Source organism: Pezoporus flaviventris, unplaced genomic scaffold (genome assembly GCF_033815535.1).
Source record: "Pezoporus flaviventris isolate CSIRO_AGI_PZ_B2104156 unplaced genomic scaffold, CSIRO_AGI_Pfla_v1 ptg000007l, whole genome shotgun sequence".
Lineage (NCBI taxonomy): Eukaryota > Metazoa > Chordata > Aves > Psittaciformes > Psittacidae > Pezoporus > Pezoporus flaviventris.
The window spans coordinates 79,479,852-79,498,529 of NW_026892555.1; the positions used below are offsets into that span (position 1 = coordinate 79,479,852).

The 18,678-nt window shown below is 39.9% G+C and overlaps 1 long non-coding RNA gene across 1 annotated transcript; it reads left to right on the forward strand.

Annotated features, from left to right (window-relative positions):
• The first annotated feature begins 8,789 nt into the window (after positions 1 to 8,789).
• Positions 8,790 to 17,281, forward strand: LOC133266411 (uncharacterized). Its single transcript, XR_009742384.1, has 3 exons — positions 8,790 to 8,942; positions 9,878 to 9,990; positions 16,437 to 17,281. It is a non-coding gene; the product is annotated as an uncharacterized LOC133266411 (long non-coding RNA).
• Positions 17,282 to 18,678: the final 1,397 nt, after the last annotated feature.

The following is an 18,678-nucleotide window of genomic DNA, read 5'->3' on the forward strand; positions in this document are numbered from 1 at the left end:
AACCAAAATCCATGTGTGCTTTTTACTTCCAGCAGTTTTCCACATAAAACTCAAACTTCATTGAGTTTTAATTCATACCTGCAGAGTTCACTCCTGAAACACCTCTATAGCTCTCAAATTAGGTCCTTGTGCCCTTTTACAGCCCAGAGAAGTTCATATAGCAACAGCTGCAAAATTTAAAATCTGTATGAATGCACAAGCACCCTGATTTTAAAGATGTATTTTTAGATATGTAACAAAAGAAGACTGCAAACTAAATGGTAGTTGGCACCCTATAGCTCTATCATCTCTATTCATGTGTCTTCTTTAAACATTTCTCATTTTACATTCTTATCATGCTGCTTCTTGTACATCTCTTTCTTCACATTAAAAAAAATTAAACTATCTCACCCATTTCTCATTACACGCATAGCAAAGCTCAGTGCAATTTCAGAGACCTCTGAGATGACACACTGTATATTGCTTTTCATATAACTAATACAGTCACAGACTTAATGTCCTCATTAGGCCATTTGTTTTTGCTTTTGATCTGCAATTGCTCATTGATCAACCTTTAGTGAGTTTTCCATTTTAGTAATTAGTCACTTTCAGGAGTGCATGCAGTTAATTTTAAGTTCTGTACCAGTTATCTAGTTGTAAGCTGTCATCCCTTTCCAGCAGGACCAGTTTCAACAGCACTAATTTCATTCAGTATCATAGTACCCTTCACTTAATTTACTCCCTCAGCTTGCTTATATTTGCTTTCAGCTTTAATAACCTGCATTGCAATCACCTGCAAACTTTGCTCTCACAGTCCAATGTCCCTGACTAATGAGATAAGCATAAACTGTAACTTCATTAAACTGCTGACATGAATCTATTTAGTCATGGGCTTATCTTTTTGCTTAAGAGTACTTAAAAATTCATCCCATCTTGTTCTTAATCTCCATTTTTCCCAACTTCTGGCAGTCATTTTTAAAAAAACTATTGCATTTTGAATGTCACTATATACTTCATGGGAGAAGAATCTTAGAATATTAATGCTTTAGTGTTATCCAGAAGATATACTTCATAGATATGCAGAGCTGAACAAATACAAGAGGAACCATTTAAAAGATAAGTCAGTTGTATCAAAGCTGGTGGCTGAATACATAAAAGCACTTCCCTGACAAGTCAAACGCACCTTGCTAAGATGCAGACATTAAAAAACAATAAATCTGCAACAGCTTTATGAAAAAATTATCTGAACATTATTTCTTCATCCCTTATGATTCTGCAAGTTCTATACAAATCCAAAGGAATTTCTATAAAAGTAAAGTCTTACTACAGCTTAATGAAAGAATTTATACCTATACAGGAGTAAACCAAATTCGTCAATTTCTCAACCACTGAGCAATCATATTAAGTTTTATCCAGGTGTCTCCAACACTTTGATAAATCAAGTCAACTAGGAACTAGAAAATGAAGCAATATAATTTATGAATTAATTCAATTAAATAAAAAAAAAGAAAATCACTGTGACATTCAGGACAAATCAGACCTACTTAGAGAAGCGCACTGTAGACATACTGAATCTGCCAGAATTTCTCAAGAAAGCTAAATCAAAATTCTCAAAGCTCATGTATGACAGATATTTAAATAACATATAGTGATCTTGACATCTGAGCAATGAACCTGATTGCAGATAACATTCCCCCCCAAAAAAGTCTGTTATCATGGCTTAAATAGAAATAAATCTTTGCCTTCAGCATTTCTGATTTTTGCTTTTCCTTTTATCTTATGTTTGGTATTTATAGGGAAAACAAATACAAAGAATTCTCTGAGAGGAGATTGATTCTGGGGGAACTGATACCCTAATGTGAATATATTTCTCACTGCTTTTATATTCCTGGGGAATTTTTACAGATTCATGAAAAATAAGCTAGTGCTTATTTTTATTTATCCAAACAAGAGGAATTAGAGTTGTGTGGGCATCTACGGGGTATGATATAATAGGCATCACAGAAACATGGTGGGATGGCTCCTGTGACTGGAGTGTTGGAATGGAAGGTTACAGGCTCTTTAGAAAAGACAGGCCTGGCAGGCAGGGAGGGGGAGTTGCCCTTTATGTTAGGGATAGGCTGGAGAGTATGGAACTCTGTCTGGGGACAGGTGAGCAGTCCACAGAGAGTTTGTGGGTCAGGGTTAAAGGAAATATAGCTATGGGAGACATTACTGTGGGGATCTGTTACAGACCGCCTGATCAAGGAGAACCTGCGGATGAAGCACTTCATAGACGGATAGGAAAAGCCTCACGCTCACAGGCCCTTGTTCTCATGAGTGACTTCAACCGCCCTGACATCTGTTGGAAGGATGGTACGGCCCGGCACAAGCAATCCAGGAGGTTCCTCGATTGCGTAGAAGACAACTTACTTCTGCAAGTAATAGAGGAGCCAACAAGGAGAGGTGCCATGCTTGACCTCGTGCTCACCAACAGGGAAGGGCTTGTTGGAAATGTGACACTCCAGGGCAGCCTTGGATGCAGCAATCACGAGATGGTCGAATTTGAGATCCTCAGGACAGTGAGAAGAGCATGCAGCAAGGTCACTGCCCTGGACTTCAAAAGAGGAGACTTTGGCCTCTTCAGGAACCTGCTTAGTAAGGTTCCATGGGATATAGCCCTAGAGGGCAGGGTAGCCCAAGACTGTTGGTTGATATTCAAGGATCACTTTCTACAAGCTCAGGAGTGTTGCATCCCAACTAGAAGGAAGTGCAGCAGGAGGGCCAGGAGACCTCCTTGGATGGATAAGGAGCTGCTAAGAAAGATTCAAAGGAAAAAAGAGGCTTAAAAAAGGTGGAAGCAAGGACAGGTGGCATGGGAAGAGTACAGGGATATTGTCCAGGAAGCTAGGGACCAGGTTAGGAAAGCTAAGGCCCAGTTAGAATTAAACTTAGCTAGAGGTATTAAAGATAACAGGAAGGGATTCTACAAGTACATAGCAAATACAAAACAGACTAGGGAGAATGTAGGCCCCCTCTGGAAGCTATCAGGAGACCTGGCTGCCCTGGATTTGAGAAGGCTGAGGTTCTGAATGACTTCTTTGCCTCGATCTTCACTGGCAAATGCTCTGACCAAACCACCCAAGTCTCGGAAGGCAGACGCAGGGACTGTGAGAATGAAGACCCTAGGCCCATGTAGGAGAGGAACTGGTTTGAGACCATCTTAAAAATCTGAACATGAACAAGCCCATGGGTCCTGATGAGATCCATCCGCAGGTCCTGAAGGAGCTGCCGAATGAAGTTGCTAAGCCACTGGCCATCATATTTGAGAAACCAAGGCAGTCAGGTGGAGTTCCCAATGACTGGAAAAAGGGAAATATAACCTCCATTTTCAAAAAGGAAAAAATGGATGACCTGGGGAATTACAGACCAGTCAGTCTCACCTCTTGCTGGCTTGGTGACAGCCAGCATGGCTTCACTAAGGGGAAATCCTGCCTGACCAATTTGGTGGCCTTCTATGATGGGGCTACAGAACTGATGGACAGGGATAGAGCAGTTGATGTCATCTACCTGGACTTGTGCAAACCATTCGACACTGTCCCACATGACATCCTTGTCCCTAAATTGGAGCAACATCAATTTGATGGATGGACCAGTTGGTGGATAAAGAACTGTCTGAACGGCCGCACACAAAGAGTTGTGGTCAATGGCTCAATGTCTGGCTGGAGACCATTAACAAGTGGTGTCCCTCAGGGATTGGTGGTGGGACCAGTCCTGCTCAACATATTTGTCCATGACATGGACAGTGGGATTGAGTGTGCCCTCAGCAAGTTTGCCAATGACACATAAAAAGGACATGAAACTGTTGGAACAGGTCCAGAGGAGGGGCATGAGAATGATCAGGGGACTGGAGCACCTCCTGTATGAAGATAGGCTAAGAAATTTGGGGCTGTTCAGCCTGGAGAAGAGGAGGCTGCGTGGAGATCTCATAGCAGCCTTCCAGTATCTGAAGGATGCCTACAAGGATGGTGAGGAGGGACTCTTCATTAGGTACCATAGTGATAGGGCAAGGGTTAATGGGTTAAAACTTAAACAGGGGGAGTTTAGATTGGATATAAGGAAGAAGTTCTTTACTGTAAGGGTGGTGAATCACTGGAATGGGTTGCCCAGGGAAGTTGTGAATGCTCCATCCCTGATGGTGTTCAAGGCCAGGTTGGACAGAGCCTTGGGTGGCATGGTTTACTGGGAGTTGTTCTTGCCCACAGGAGGGGGGTTGGAACTTGATCATCTTAAGGTCCTTTCCAACCCTAACTATTCTATGATTCTATGATTCTATGATTTAGCAGATATGAAATCATCAAGTCTGTCGTTTTGTTAAACATACACAGAATGCCTCATTTTAAGTGTTAACCTTTAAACAAAAGAACTCATAAGGTTGCAATATCTACAGCCAATTACCAGAATTAATTGCCAGAAAAGTTGTAATCATCCCCTTACTATAATATTTTCTATTGAAAGTGCATGTGAGTGTGTCTCTTTGTTGATAATGGATAATTGTATGGCATACTTTGTAAAGTATGTGTCAAGCTTAGAAGCTAATTCAGGTTTAGAAATGGTAATCTTCACTTTGCATATATCTGTATTAATTTGAAATTAAAATTACACTCTAACATGTTTTCAGCTTACTATAATGCTCAATTTTTGATTATCAACAAGTATAATTGAACATTGAACTACATGATGCCTGCTGTCTGGTACACTGCTTTCTTTCCAAAGGAAGAACATGAAGACTCACAGAAGGATCAAGAACTTCATGTCATTAGCTGCATGTGACATATAAAAAGCCAAAAGTTGGGAAACAATAGCATGGGGTGTTTTCAATATGGCAAAACCTGGGTGCCTGGCTACGACATACTGAGCTAGTTACTGAATATGACTGATAAATTCTGATATTGTTGAAAGATGTTGTTGGCATGCACAGACATGTCTTCTTTCATTTTTGTTATATAGTTGTTAAAAATAATGACATGACACGAATCAAACTTCTGGTTGAACAATAATTGCTAGTTTTCAGAAGAAAAAAAAAAGACAAATGCAAACCCAAACATGAACTTCATAATAGAGTTTGCAAGAAACATAAGCTCCCTGCCTTCAAGCAGCTAAGAACTGCTTGGATTTTCTGAAAGAGCTGAAGTACAGTATATTTAAATTCAAGCTAATTCATTCACATAAAGATCACAGAGAAGCTTCAATCAGTAATGAACCCTAAAGAGGTTTTGTTCCAATGTATGTTCCTTTTACAAAGCTTACTGCCCAGTTTGGTTTAGTTCGCTGAAAATGTAGTAACCTCCATGAGAGAATTGATGGTCTATCTGGTGAAGATTTTTTTTCAACACCAAATACTTGCAAAGGCTTCTAAGAAAGACAAAGCACTTCCTTGTGCTTGGTAAACAAGAAGACAAAATAAAATCATAACTAAAATTATGAAAAAAGTTATGAAAAGGTTACCTATTATGACATTAATCAAACTTTAGCTGTCAGAAAAGTAGAAGCAGTCTTTATCATCATGTTAGTTAAGTAGCAGGTAAACCTGATGGGAAAAGTAATCCAACCACTCGGGAAATTTCTTCCCAGTTGTCTTATGCTTGGAAACATGAAGAGTTTTATCTCCTCTTCCTGAGAGGACTTATCTTATCTAAGGGTATGCTCTCAGTAATGTAATTACTGAGAATATTCATTACTACAATCTTTGTGTTAGTCATAGCTTGTAGCAATGAATGCCAGAACATAATTAACATTGTACAAAAACTTAAATATTTGGGTTTTTTTTATTAATTTAGCTTAATTTTATTAATTATTTAGCTTTCTTTTTTACTTTTTGCACCCTGGTAATTTCATTGCACATGTTAGCAAGTACCCAAATATATGTTATCCTTTATGTAACAGCTCTCATTTTTTAAAAAGTGACTAATTTCCAGTATTCATAATACTTTATAAAAATTGGAATTGTGGAGTCATACTCAAGCATTTCAGTAAGTAGAGAGAATTCTCATTGAATCTAGGCTGTTCTAGAATAGCATCATTTTATCACATGACGAGGGACAAATTATATTCTCCTATTTAAAAAATATTTTTAATGTTCAAATAGAGAAGACTTGTAGAGTGAGTGTTGCTCAGTATTGTGAAATAGTTCATTCACAAGATCAGCCGTACTGTTCTTAAAACAGAACATAAGATAGCTGATTGTCTGATACTTCAGATGGGATCCATCTCAGTATTTCAGATCTACTGTGTAATGCACCAGCATCTGAGAGAGCTGCTTTAGTTTTTATCAGTCAATAAAATGAAAATCATACTTTTAATTCATACTTTATGAACCCTGTAACCTATTTCAAGCATTTTTTTAGAGTAAGATCAGTTATGCACTTTGAATATTTTTTTCCACTGATTATAAAGGAGTTTAGATGGATGGTTCGGAAGTGAGCATTTGGTCCAGTGAACCTGACAAAGCTACTTCACAAGTTCAAGCTGCATGTGTGTGCATAGGTGAAACTAGGACAGGCGTAAGCTATTTTGGTTGTGATCTGATCTGTACAATATCTCACAGAATATAAGTAAGTTCAAGAGCTATAGGCTCATTTCCAGTGAAGGATGTAACCCATGCTCACAATACCTGCAAATTGTCCAATATATTAATTGAACAAATATCTGAAGAGCCTGTATTTGTACTTGCTTTTTCTTAAACAGTAGGAGAGCACAGTTTTAACGCTTAAAATCCATAAAATTATAACAGCAGTGACATCAACAGAAGTTGATGACTCTTACATGATCCATCCTATTACAGGACACTTTATCAATATAGAGCTTATAACAAAAGCATATCGTATCTGTCACTCAATACAAAGCTCATAACAGAAGCACATTGTATCTGTCACTTCAAATCCTCCTTCAGCCAGGCTTAACTGATGTCTGAGAAACAGCACAGCACCTGAAAATAGCTACAGTAGCTGATGCCTCTAATGTCAATGTCTGCTAACTACAATTTTCATAACACAGTAATTTAGCAGATATGACTTTACAGTACTGCTGTGGAGTTTAGTAATACAGAATATGTTACAGAATAAAAAGATTGATAATCTGAGGAGTAGCAGAGTCAAACATTGTCTTCATATTCTCATAGAGTAAAATCTGATAAGACTACAGAAGACAAGAGTTGGTATGATCAACACCATGCAGTAGGAAACCAGCAAAATCCATACAGGCTCTGTAGTGCAATATTCACAACAAATGTTGTAACAAAACCTGTCACTAAATAGTAGCTTCTTAGCTGAAGTGAAATAAATGAATAGGTTTATTATCTCAGAAGAAGAAAGTTGTGAGGGCTGAACATCTGTATGCAATAATGAACATTCTGTAACTGAAAATAAAGCCAAAAGAAATACCAACTGTTGCACTGAAAATTAGTAGAATGAACTCTTGATTTACTAACAGCTGGATTCTGTAACTATCCTAATATAATGAGGTGCTTTAATCTTCACTAAAATGTTTTTCAAAAATCTATCTAAACATTTTTTTTGTTTATCAGAAAAAATGCTGTTAATCATAATCTATCAACAGTATGTGTAGTCTGATGAAATTATTTTGGTTTTGGCTCCAGCAGCATCCTTCCACCTGTTGAAGTGACCTAAATTGTCCTGCACTGCAAATTTAGTTTAGTGTGCAGCTAAAAAAAAGGCCTTTTACTTTACAAATTTTATTCAAAGCTCTGCTTTTTGCTTAACACCCCCCCCCCAACGCACATAATAATTACACAATTTAGCATTTTAGTATTTAGTATTTTTCATTGAGTGACTACTGTTGCAGATGTAAAAGGAAAGGCCTCTGAAAAGCCATTTCCAACACAAAGAATATGCATCTTAAGGACACTCAAACTTCCCATTTTGGGAATATGCATTCTGGAATGATATCTCCTATTAAGACCAAAGTAATTATATATGTATAGTATAGTTGCCATTTTGGAGAGATTTTGACTTCAGATATGTCACTTATAAGGCAGTAGATCTTTCTCAAAGATTGCTCTGGAATTCATCTTAACATTTTTGTATTGAATATAGCTATATAAAGGTCATCTGAAGTTGTTATCAGCCTAGAAAACCTTTCTGTTTAAATCTTTGAGATTAATCTTCAGTTGTGGAAATGTGAACCCTTTCATATGCAGCCCCCAATTATACAAAGAGAAAATAGATATGCATACATGTACAATGAATCAACGAATCAATGAATCTTCATGTTTTGCTCCAATAAATATTATAATGAATACAAAGATTCCTTTGCTTTCTTTCTCTTCCATCTGAAAGCATTAAACACCTCTAATACTCTCAGCATGTAGACAAATGTCAGCACACAGAAATCACAAGTTTTATTAGCTTTTCTCAGATATTTCAAATTATTGTTTAATCCATCCAATTTTCTTCTATGAAATCCCTCTGGAAAGCTTATTGTCATGAGGGCAATGATGTTTTCATCATTAGTTTGATAGAAATTTTGTTTCTACTAATATTTACTAAAGCTTCAAAAGCCTGACATCAGAAAGAAGACATGAGAATTTATTAGCAACCTGAACACTCAGCTCAGCCCGAGCCTTCGGGGTTACAGCAGACTTTAATTCATGTGAGGCAGGCTCACAAGCTTCAAGTATAAACATTTTATGACACTGATTTTCACTGCAGTGTTCATTCTTTCACATTCTAACTAGCATATCTATCTTTAGGTAATACCCCACAGTTGAGTTACTCTTCTCATCTCTTCTTTTCTTCTTTTCCTAATTTCCTTTCTTGTCTCACTGCACAGGAATGTTTAGTAAATACCTACTCAGTACAACGTACTTTGCCATATTCTCCACAACTATCAACAAAAGAACAAGTAGCCAGTCATCAGAGCACAGGAAGAAACACTAAAAGATGAGGAACCACTGGTGATTACAGGTAGTACATGCACACACATGCATTACACACCAAACTTTCCAAGAAACCAGTAGACTCCACTTTAATCCTGCCTGTGATTACCTGCAGTAAGGTAATCACCTACCACTGTGATTACCTGCAGTAAGGTATAATTCTGTGTGGTTCAAAATACTGTGCTGTTAGATGTTGCTGTGTTTGCAACTGCATGATTCTTGCCCGAGATCTAGTTATCTTCCTGAAAGAGAATACAGTCTTATGTCAGAATGCAAGGGAGAATTCTTTCATCTCAAAACCGAAAAAGCTAAGAATATAAGAAAACAAAATCAACAACTTACTTAGAAAAAGTAACTCTAAAATACTCATCCCACAAAGCCTTTTGTTGGTCTTTATATAAAAAAATAAAATAGCTTGCAGAAAAAAGTATCCCGAGAACAGAAACCAAATTTTAAAGAGACACAGACTTCTATGTGTTAATTTAAAAATGTAACACATATTTTAGGGGGCAAAGGGAAGTGAGAGAGAAGCCCACTTTATATGTAAATTCATATCATACTCATAAAATTATATACATATACATTCAGCAAGATAATTGTGCAGTGCACATGCAGATACACACAGACACACATGATTACATCAGCACAGTCTGTCTTGGTGGCATATATCCATTAGTAGAACCCTGTAAAGGAATGTTCGAAACTTATCTGGAGCTGCTAGGTGATGATTTTTCTTGACAGGCTAATGTGCTATGCCCTGAGTAGAAATTCAGTAAAATTGCTAAAAACAAGAAAACAACTTCAGTTTCTTTTATACAGAGTAAATCTCAAGAAAAATAGCATACTTTGGCAGCATCCAGTGACTTAGATACTCATTCAAGAAGTGCAAGTACAGATATATGCTTTTCATTTATTTTTCTGCTTTGTTGAGATCGATGTTGATTTGGTTCTTTTTTGTATTAGCACTAACGCTGATCACATTGCTATAGTTAAGATTATGTCACCACTTTAAATGGGAAAATATTTTCACGAGGCTTTAACTTGCCTAGAAAAATTACTCAGAATCACAGGTTGGTGTAAGAACATGCTTTTCCGGTTATACCTCTCTTGCATTTAATGTAAGGTTTTAACAATACATTGGTGGGGGTTTTAAGTTTAAGGGAGAAATGTATTGACAAGTCTCCATTTTAGGAGTTTTCTTGCCAAAATTCAGCTGTATTGTTTGTTATATTTAAAAAAAACCAAAAAACATCAATTGTTCCGAAAAGATGCAGTTTTCAGTATAGACCAGTGTTTTCCTCTAATATAAATCAGTGACGATAACTTCCAAGTGATGTAAGTGGAATGGAAATGTATTATTTGCATCATTTCTGGGGAAAATAAAAGCACTTAGCTAAGTGAGCCAGAAGGAGAAAAAAAAAAAGAACAAAAAAACACTCATACAAGATTTAATTTTTTTCATCTTTATGCCAATTAGCTTCATCCAAATGCATTTCCCAGGGTGCAGCATGTAAGGCAGAATCAAGCCCATATCACTAATAAAAACTCTTCCTTGTGCCATTAAAAAAGTCCCAAAGTCAACAATGAAACAGAAAACAACCAACCAAGAAAAACTCCACAATGCAATACCCATTCTATTGCTGTTTTTCTGACAAGTGACCATCCTCAAAGGAGCACTTAATCCTTAGAAGTGTTACTTTTAACCATCACATCTTTTCCTTTCTCCCAGTCCATTTCATGCGAAATATGATATCCATTTTCCAGCATTGAACAGTGAAGAGCAATTGCTGTCATTTGTAATATGGCTATCACTGTGTCAATAATGCTGGCTGCTACACCCAGCTCACTTGCAAATATTTCTATTTAACTATAATAAAATTCTACCGATCTCTGAATAGACTTTTAGGAACCATGGCTAAAGAGCACACTTTAAAGTCCGGGCCGTTCAAGTTAATAACTACCAGCCATGTGCAGTTTGTGAGAGCCCAACAACATTGTTCATTCTGCCTGATGTGTCAAATGAGTCTGGAGGACAAGAGTCAGTGACTGCCTCAGTCTTCATTCAAAGCATGGCCCAAAGGACAAAATGCAAACCTCTCTGACATTAGTGTAGGAGTGATTTAGTAAGCAAGTTAAATAAGTGCAATATAAAAGTAAGGGCAAAAATGACAAAAAATCTTGATAGTAATTATGAAATCAAGACTTGAAAAGATCATTAAGATTAATTTTTCTTAGATGAAGGAAAGCCACCCGCTACAGAGATTTGAAGAACACAACTGAATTTTATGACAAGACCAGTATTTCTCCAAAGTAATGTAAAAGTGGGTGACCAGCTAAGAATAACTAGCATAAAAATATTGTCAAAGAAAAGCAAGAATACAAGTAATTAGACTAAAATGATCCCTTGCACTGAAGTAAACCAGCCAGGGCACTTCTGAATAGAAATCAGTTATTTAGTGTTCTGTCAATATGAAGAAACAGATGTGTCTCACCAAATTTGCAGCAGCACAAATACAGTTGAAGATATCATATTTCAAAGTGCACATCACTGACATTTTTAGAAAGGAGAACTTTTAAACAGGTAGAACACCAAATTACACTTTTCAGAAAGCTTGCATTTTTAGTGAGGTGTAACAACCACAGACCAGGATTCAGTTATATAAATCTTTCAAAACTGGGAAGAAATGGAAATATGCCTGGTCTGCTGAATTTCAGTATGCACAGTCATTTATTAACATACACTTTGCAAAAAATGGCAAACGATTTTAGCTGGGGTTTCTATGCATATAGCAAGTTTTGAGAAAATTTACTCTAATTCCAAATTTATATCTAAATATATAGAATCATAGAATAATTAGGGTTGGAAAGGACCTTAAGATCATCTAGTTCCAACCCCCCTGCCGTGGGCAGGGACACCTTACGCTAAATCACATCACCCAAGGCCTCGTCCAACCCGGTCTTGAACACTGCCAGGGATGGAGCATTCACAACCTCCTTGGGCAACCTATTCCAGTGCCTCACCACCCTCACAGGAAAGAATTTCCTCCTTATATCCAATCTAAACTTCCCCTGTTTAAGTTTTAACCAGTTACCCCTTGTCCTACCACTACAGTCTCTAACAAAGAGTTCCTCCCCAGCATCACTATAGGCCCCCTTCAGATACCGGAAGGCTGCTATGAGGTCTCCACACAGCCTTCTCTTCTCCAGGCTGAACAGCCCCAACTTCCTCAGCCTGTCTTTATACGGGAGGTGCTCCAGTCCCCTGATCATCCTCGTGGCCCTCCTCTCAACTTCTTCCGACAGTTCCATGTCCTTTTTATGTTGAGGGCACCAGAACTGCACACAATACTCCAGGTGAGGTCTCACGAGAGCAGAGTAGAGGGGCAGGATCACCTCCTTCGATCTGCTGGTCATGCTCCTTTTGATGCAGCCCAGGATACAGTTGGCTTTCTGGGCTGCAAGCGCACACTGCTGGCTCATGTTCAGTTTCTCATCAACCAACATCCCCAAGTCCTTGTCTGCAGCCTGCTCTGAATCCCTTCTCTGCCCAGCCTGTATCTGTGCCTGCAATTGCTCCCACCCAGGTGTAGGACCTTGCACTGGGCATGGTTAAACTTCATGATGTTGGCATCAGCCCACCTCACAAGCCTGTCAAGGTCCCTCTGGATGGCATTCCTTCCCTCCAGCGTATCAACTGAACCACACAGATTGTTGTCATCGGCAAACTTGCTGATGGTGCACTCAATCCCACTGTCCCTGTCAGCAACAAAGATGTTAAACAACCTTTTTTAAGCCTCTGTTTTCCTTTGAATCTTTCTTAGCAGCTCCTTATCCATCCAAGGAGGTCTCCTGGGCCTCCTGCTGCACTTCCTTCTAGTTGGGATGCAACACTCCTGAGCTTGTAGAAGGTGATCCTTGAATATCAACCAACAGTCTTGGGCTACCCTGCCCTCTAGGGCTATATCCCATGGAACCTTACTAAGCAGGTTCCTGAAGAGGCCAAAGTCTCCTCTTTTGAAGTCCAGGGCAGTGACCTTGCTGCACGCTCTTCTCACTGTCCTGAGGATCTCAAATTCGACCATCTCGTGATTGCTGCATCCAAGGCTGCCCTGGAGCGTCACATTTCCAACGAGCCCTTCCCTGTTGGTGAGCACGAGGTCAAGCATGGCACCTCTCCTTGTTGGCTCCTCTATTACTTGCAGAAGTAAGTTGTCTTCTACACAATCGAGGAACCTCCTGGATTGCTTGTGCCGGGCCGTACCGTCCTTCCAACAGATGTCAGGGTGGTTGAAGTCACCCATGAGAACAAGGGCCTGCGAGCGTGAGGCTTTTCCTATCTGTCTATGGAGTGCTTCATCCGCAGGTTCTCCTTGATCAGGTGGTCTGTAACAGATCCCCACAGTAATATCTCCCATAGCTATATTCCCTTTAACCCTGACCCACAAACTCTCTGTTGACTGCTCACCTGTCCCCAGATAGAGTTCCATACTCTCCAGCCTATCCCTAACATAAAGGGCAACTCCCCCTCCCCGCCTGCCAGGCCTGTCTTTTCTAAAAAGCCTGTAACCTTTCATTCTAACACTCCAGTCATAGCAGCTATCCCACCATGTTTCTGTGATGCCTATTATATCATACCCCTGTAGACGTGCACACATCTCTAATTCCTCTTGTTTCTTCCCCATGCTACGGGCATCTGAGCCAAGTTCCAAATGAAGCTGGCTTATTGACTGGAGCAGCTGGGTTATCTCTACATTGCTCCAAGCATTTATTGTAAGTTCTGGCAACTGACTGGGTGTGTTGGGATGGAATGATGCCCCCCTCCCCCAACACATCTAGTTTAAAGCCTCCTTGACCAGTCTGGCAAGCCTCCTACCAAAACTGCTAGACCAGCTCCACCAGCCCCAGTAGACCTGGCCTACAAACTTGGGTCCCATGTTGAAGACACCCAAACCCCTGACTATGACATGACCCTTTTAACCTGTTATTAACCTGGCCAATCCTCCTAGCTTTTTTTAGGTCCTCCCCTGTACCCTGGAGAATTGACAAAAAGACTATCTGAGCTCCAGAGCCCCTAACCACCTCCCCCAGGGCTCTGTAGTCCTTCTTTATGTTCCCCAGGCTATTACTATCTATATCCCTAGCACCCACATGTATTACCAGGAGTGGGTAATAGTCCGTGGGACTTACTAGAGCAGGCAGCCTCTCTGCCACATCCCTGATCCGTGCCCCCGGTAGGCAACACACCTCCCTTGAGACGGGGTCAGGCCGGCAGACCAGTGCTTCTGTCCCTTTCAGTGTAGAGTCCCCTAGTACTGTGACCCACTGCTTTTTCCTAGCAGCACCAGTAGAGATCTTCTTTACCAGTGCATCAGCCGGCTGTTTCTGGCTCGAGTGCGTTTCCTCATTAGCCCCCTGCAGGACAGCAAAGTGGTTCTGCTTGGGGACAACAGATTTAGGGGGAAGCCCCTTGTTTTTGGTTGTGCTTTTCCTTCTTTTTTTTTTTTTTTGTCACTAATTCCCAGCTTCCCAGGTTAATGGCCTCCTTCTTTCCTTCATGAGGTAGAGGTGAAGCTTGAGGCCCCTGCACAGTTTTGGCCGGGAGCAAGCATTCCTGCTTCCTCTCAGCTTCCCTGACATCTCGCAGTCTATTAACAGCATCCCGCAGCTCAGCCACCTGCTGCAGGAGGACCTCCACCAGGGAGCACCGAGTGCAGCCCTGCCCATTGTGCACCATTCCCTCACCAGACCAGTGCAGGCACTCTCTACACCCCAAGCTCTGCACTGCAGCCTCCCCTCTCATCGGCTCTGTCTAGGTGCCTACGCTGGCCAACACCGGGGCAGCCAGAGCAGAGATGCCGGACCGCGCCCTGATCATACGGCGAGTGCTCACCATCCCGCTCGCCTGCCCGCACAAACTGCCTTGCCGCACTCCTGGTCGCATGCGCTCCCTGGGGCAGGTTTTTACCCAGTCAGGGCTGGTGCCGCTGCTTCAGGCTGCGCCCCCTGTGAGTCAGCTGCTCGCTCTCGTCAGCTGAGCTGCGGGCTCCTGGGAAGGTTCTGTCGAGGACTTGAGGCTCCCTCGGTGGCTCTTGTCGCTCTGAATAGAGGCTCCTGGATGGTGATCTCCCCCCCGGTCTGGTGTTGAAGGCGTCCTCTCTCAAGCTACTCACCTCAGCAATTCAATATGGACACCTATCGTTTATCTTGTCTACAGTTCAGGTTATGGCAACCATTTCTCAGGTTTGTTGGTTGATTGTTTTGCTTGTTTATATTCAGCAATTACAAATTATGATGGCAGAACTCTCCTGTGATTTTAAAATACTTTCTACCTAAACCACAGAGTTTCACTTGAAACAGCACTTGGAAACAACTCAGAAGTTAGGAAAATAGAATTCTGTGGCACATACGCCCTTAAAAATACTAATTTTCAGAAAACAGTGTTTTTATTACAAACAGCAGCAGACAGCCATTTTGGCACTTAAATACACTTCTCAAACAGTGGGCTGTTATTTTAAATACAGACTTTTGTAAGTACAGATATATATTATGCAATATCAGGTATTTGCAACTGGTGATACAGATGTTCATCCAAGATTCTGTACTGCTAATTTAGCTGGCTGATGAAAGTGATATAATCTTCTGTGGAGCATTCTACTGACTTAAAGATGGTTGTTAACACAAAAGGTCAATATTTACTTTTTTACATGAAATACACAGTAAGACAAAGGTCAGCATTTTTCTCATGAGACAGGATAGCTAGATATTCATTCAGGTAAATTGCTATACTTGCATATACTATTGAAGTAGATATATATTTTCACATTCTTACATTGTTACATCTCCAGAAATGAAAAGGTTAACTTTCCTTATAAAATCATTCTTGAGTTACTTTCCTTAGAAAATAACATTTAATAATGAGATGAACTCCAGGATGAAAATAAAAAACCCTCATCTCAAAAATGTCTTTATGAACCAGTATTACAATTCCACTGCAAGTAATTGCATCTCTACATCTGACTGGCTATTACAGTTAAATAATTGTTTATATAATCTTTAAGTGTTTGTATAATTTTTAATAGCCAACCGGCAACAAGTAATTGGAATATAATTTTCTTAAGTCTTTGGGTGTTTGTATTTAAAACTTTGCACTTAAAGTAAGGGCTTTGGAGGATTTATTTTTCTTTGTTTGCTTTCCCCTTCTCTTCATAGGATCTCTTCTCACCATTTTTCTCCTTCAGGAATACCCATGTTTTGGCTCCATGTCTTTTGCAACATCTAGACAGTGTTGTAGATAAGGCGTTATCTCTTAAGCTCATCGCTTCTCAATTCTTTCTTCAAGGAATATATCTCAAGGCCTCAGGACTAGTATACAGAAGTCCATCGTTTCACTTTGCTATGGCTCTCCCAGAGTTCATATGTTTCATAGTTCCTGAAGAGCAATTGGACGAAATCAGTGGATTGTGGAAAAATTGCTGAATATCACAACTGTGTCTATACATTTTTTATTTTTTTTTTTTAACAGGTTGTAGTCCTCAGACCCTAAAGACCATCTTGGAGCTGACTACTGGCTCAAACATGGGCTGATATTTAAACAGGATCTTACCTTCCTTATGCAGTTTTTCACAGGGAAAAAAAAAAGGGGGGGTTAACAGTGTCATACAGAAGAATGGTTTCAAAACCAGAATGCAATGGATCTTAAAAAAAAATCAGATTCAGGAACAAGCTATATGCAAGTTAAATCAGCATTAAGCAGATGCCCCAAGTTCTGCTATTTTCCACAGAAAATCATGTGGAGTAGAGTCGAGAAAGCCTTTAAATGAATAAATTATAGAGGGTTTTGCATTTTGAAGTGTATTGCTTAGTGTAAGAGGGTAAAATAAGCAATTTGGCTTACCAAATAAGGATTAAACTATCAATCCAAATAGTATTTTCCCTGTAAAGCAATTTATTGCTGATGAGCACTGAAAAATTACTGCACAGAAAATCACTTAATAAAGCTTAAACATTATCTGATTATCATTTGATTGTTTAAGAAAAGTCAAACACGGTGCAAGATTTTTTTGTAGTTGGATTTTTTTTCCTAAAAACATTTGATGCATTGGATGTGAAACGTTTGCAACTCTGGTAGATCAATTATGGCTATTATCCTTAAATCAGAACCTAACCCATTATTAGTGCACAAATAAAATACAGAAGTTTGTCCATGAATCAATGCTCAATCTTTAAAAACTAACGTAAATAACAGCGGAAGGAGATTTCTCTCTAGTGACTTAGTTTACTAGAGATGCTTTAAACGATTCTTAGGTTCATTAATTGTGTTTGCAATCCATAAGGAAAGATACAAGACACAAACCCAAAATGTATAGCCATGCAGTTGATAAGACTATTTTAAAACTTAGTTGAGGCCTCTGTAGAGTTTTAATTACCTATTTTCAGGCTGCAGAGTTACAGACTATGTTTCTAGGGAATGTAGCTGCTATCTTTGCTGTCTGACACAAAAAATGAGAGAACTGAACATACAGACTAATTTAATACATTCCAGTGTTTATACTCTCACTTACAAACATCTCTTCTAAAGCATCAATCATGATAAAACAGAGTATGGTGGTTCAACTTTGTGACTACATACAAGAATCTTCGGACAAGTTCATTACAAAATGATGACAACTGTGCAGTGCAGATTTAAACAGACATGTAGATTATGTTTCTGAGGAACTACTGTCATTATGATTTCATTGCATGCATTGTGTAAGAACACTACGTATTAGCCTGTGGGAAATTTTAAAGAAAGGATTAGTTTTCTTTTCATGCTTTTTCTTCCCATGTAGAATCATAGAATCATAGAATAGTTGGGGTTGGAAAGGACCTTAAGACCATCTAGTTCCAACCCCCCTGCCGTGAGCAGGGACATATATAATACTTGGACTCAAATGGTACAAGTTTACACATATTCTTTAAAGAGATGAATTGTCCTGCTGAAATAAGTGAAGCTGTTCACACATGTATAATGAAATACAGATGTAACGCACTGCAAGCTCAGAACCTTAGCTACCAGTATGCAAGGTGGGAAAAATCCAGATAAGCAGGGTGAAATGGGAAATACTTAATATGCAAAAATATTTCACATTATGCAATTTCTATTGCAAATATGAGGAAAACATGCACATGTGAATACAACAAACCCAAAATACCTTCTAGAGACCTTGGTGCCTATTTTAGCAAGTGATGTTAAGAATATCAGGAATATGGTATTAGGAAAATCACAAGTATAAGCAGGAAGAGGAAACAACACTTGACTGTGATGCAACCATCTCTTCATAGACACAGTTCAGCATACAGATACAAAAAAATGGCTCAGACCGTTTTGCTAGTGAGGATGCTGCAGATAGATTACATTGAAAAGTAAGTTTGGAAGCTTTGGTACTGTACCGGGTTCAGGCGCCCATGTACTGTCAGCATCATCAGTGGTGTGGTGTTGCCCGGCCTTCCCCGGGGCCGGAGGCAGCCGGTCCCAGCCTGCTCCAACGGCCCCACAGCAGGGCAGAGCTGAGCCCCTCAGCCACGAGTGAGCGCCTCGGGGAAAGCCTGGGTAAGGAAGGGCAAACGGTGCCCGGCAGCCAAGGCTGAGGGGAACCGGGTGAGAAACAGCCCTGCGAGCCCCGAAGGCAGAGTGGGAGGAGGGCAGGAGGGGGCAGAGATGCCCCTGCGGCACCGGGAGGGACCCCGGTGGGACGGAGGGTTTCCTGTAACCTGTGGATATGTCC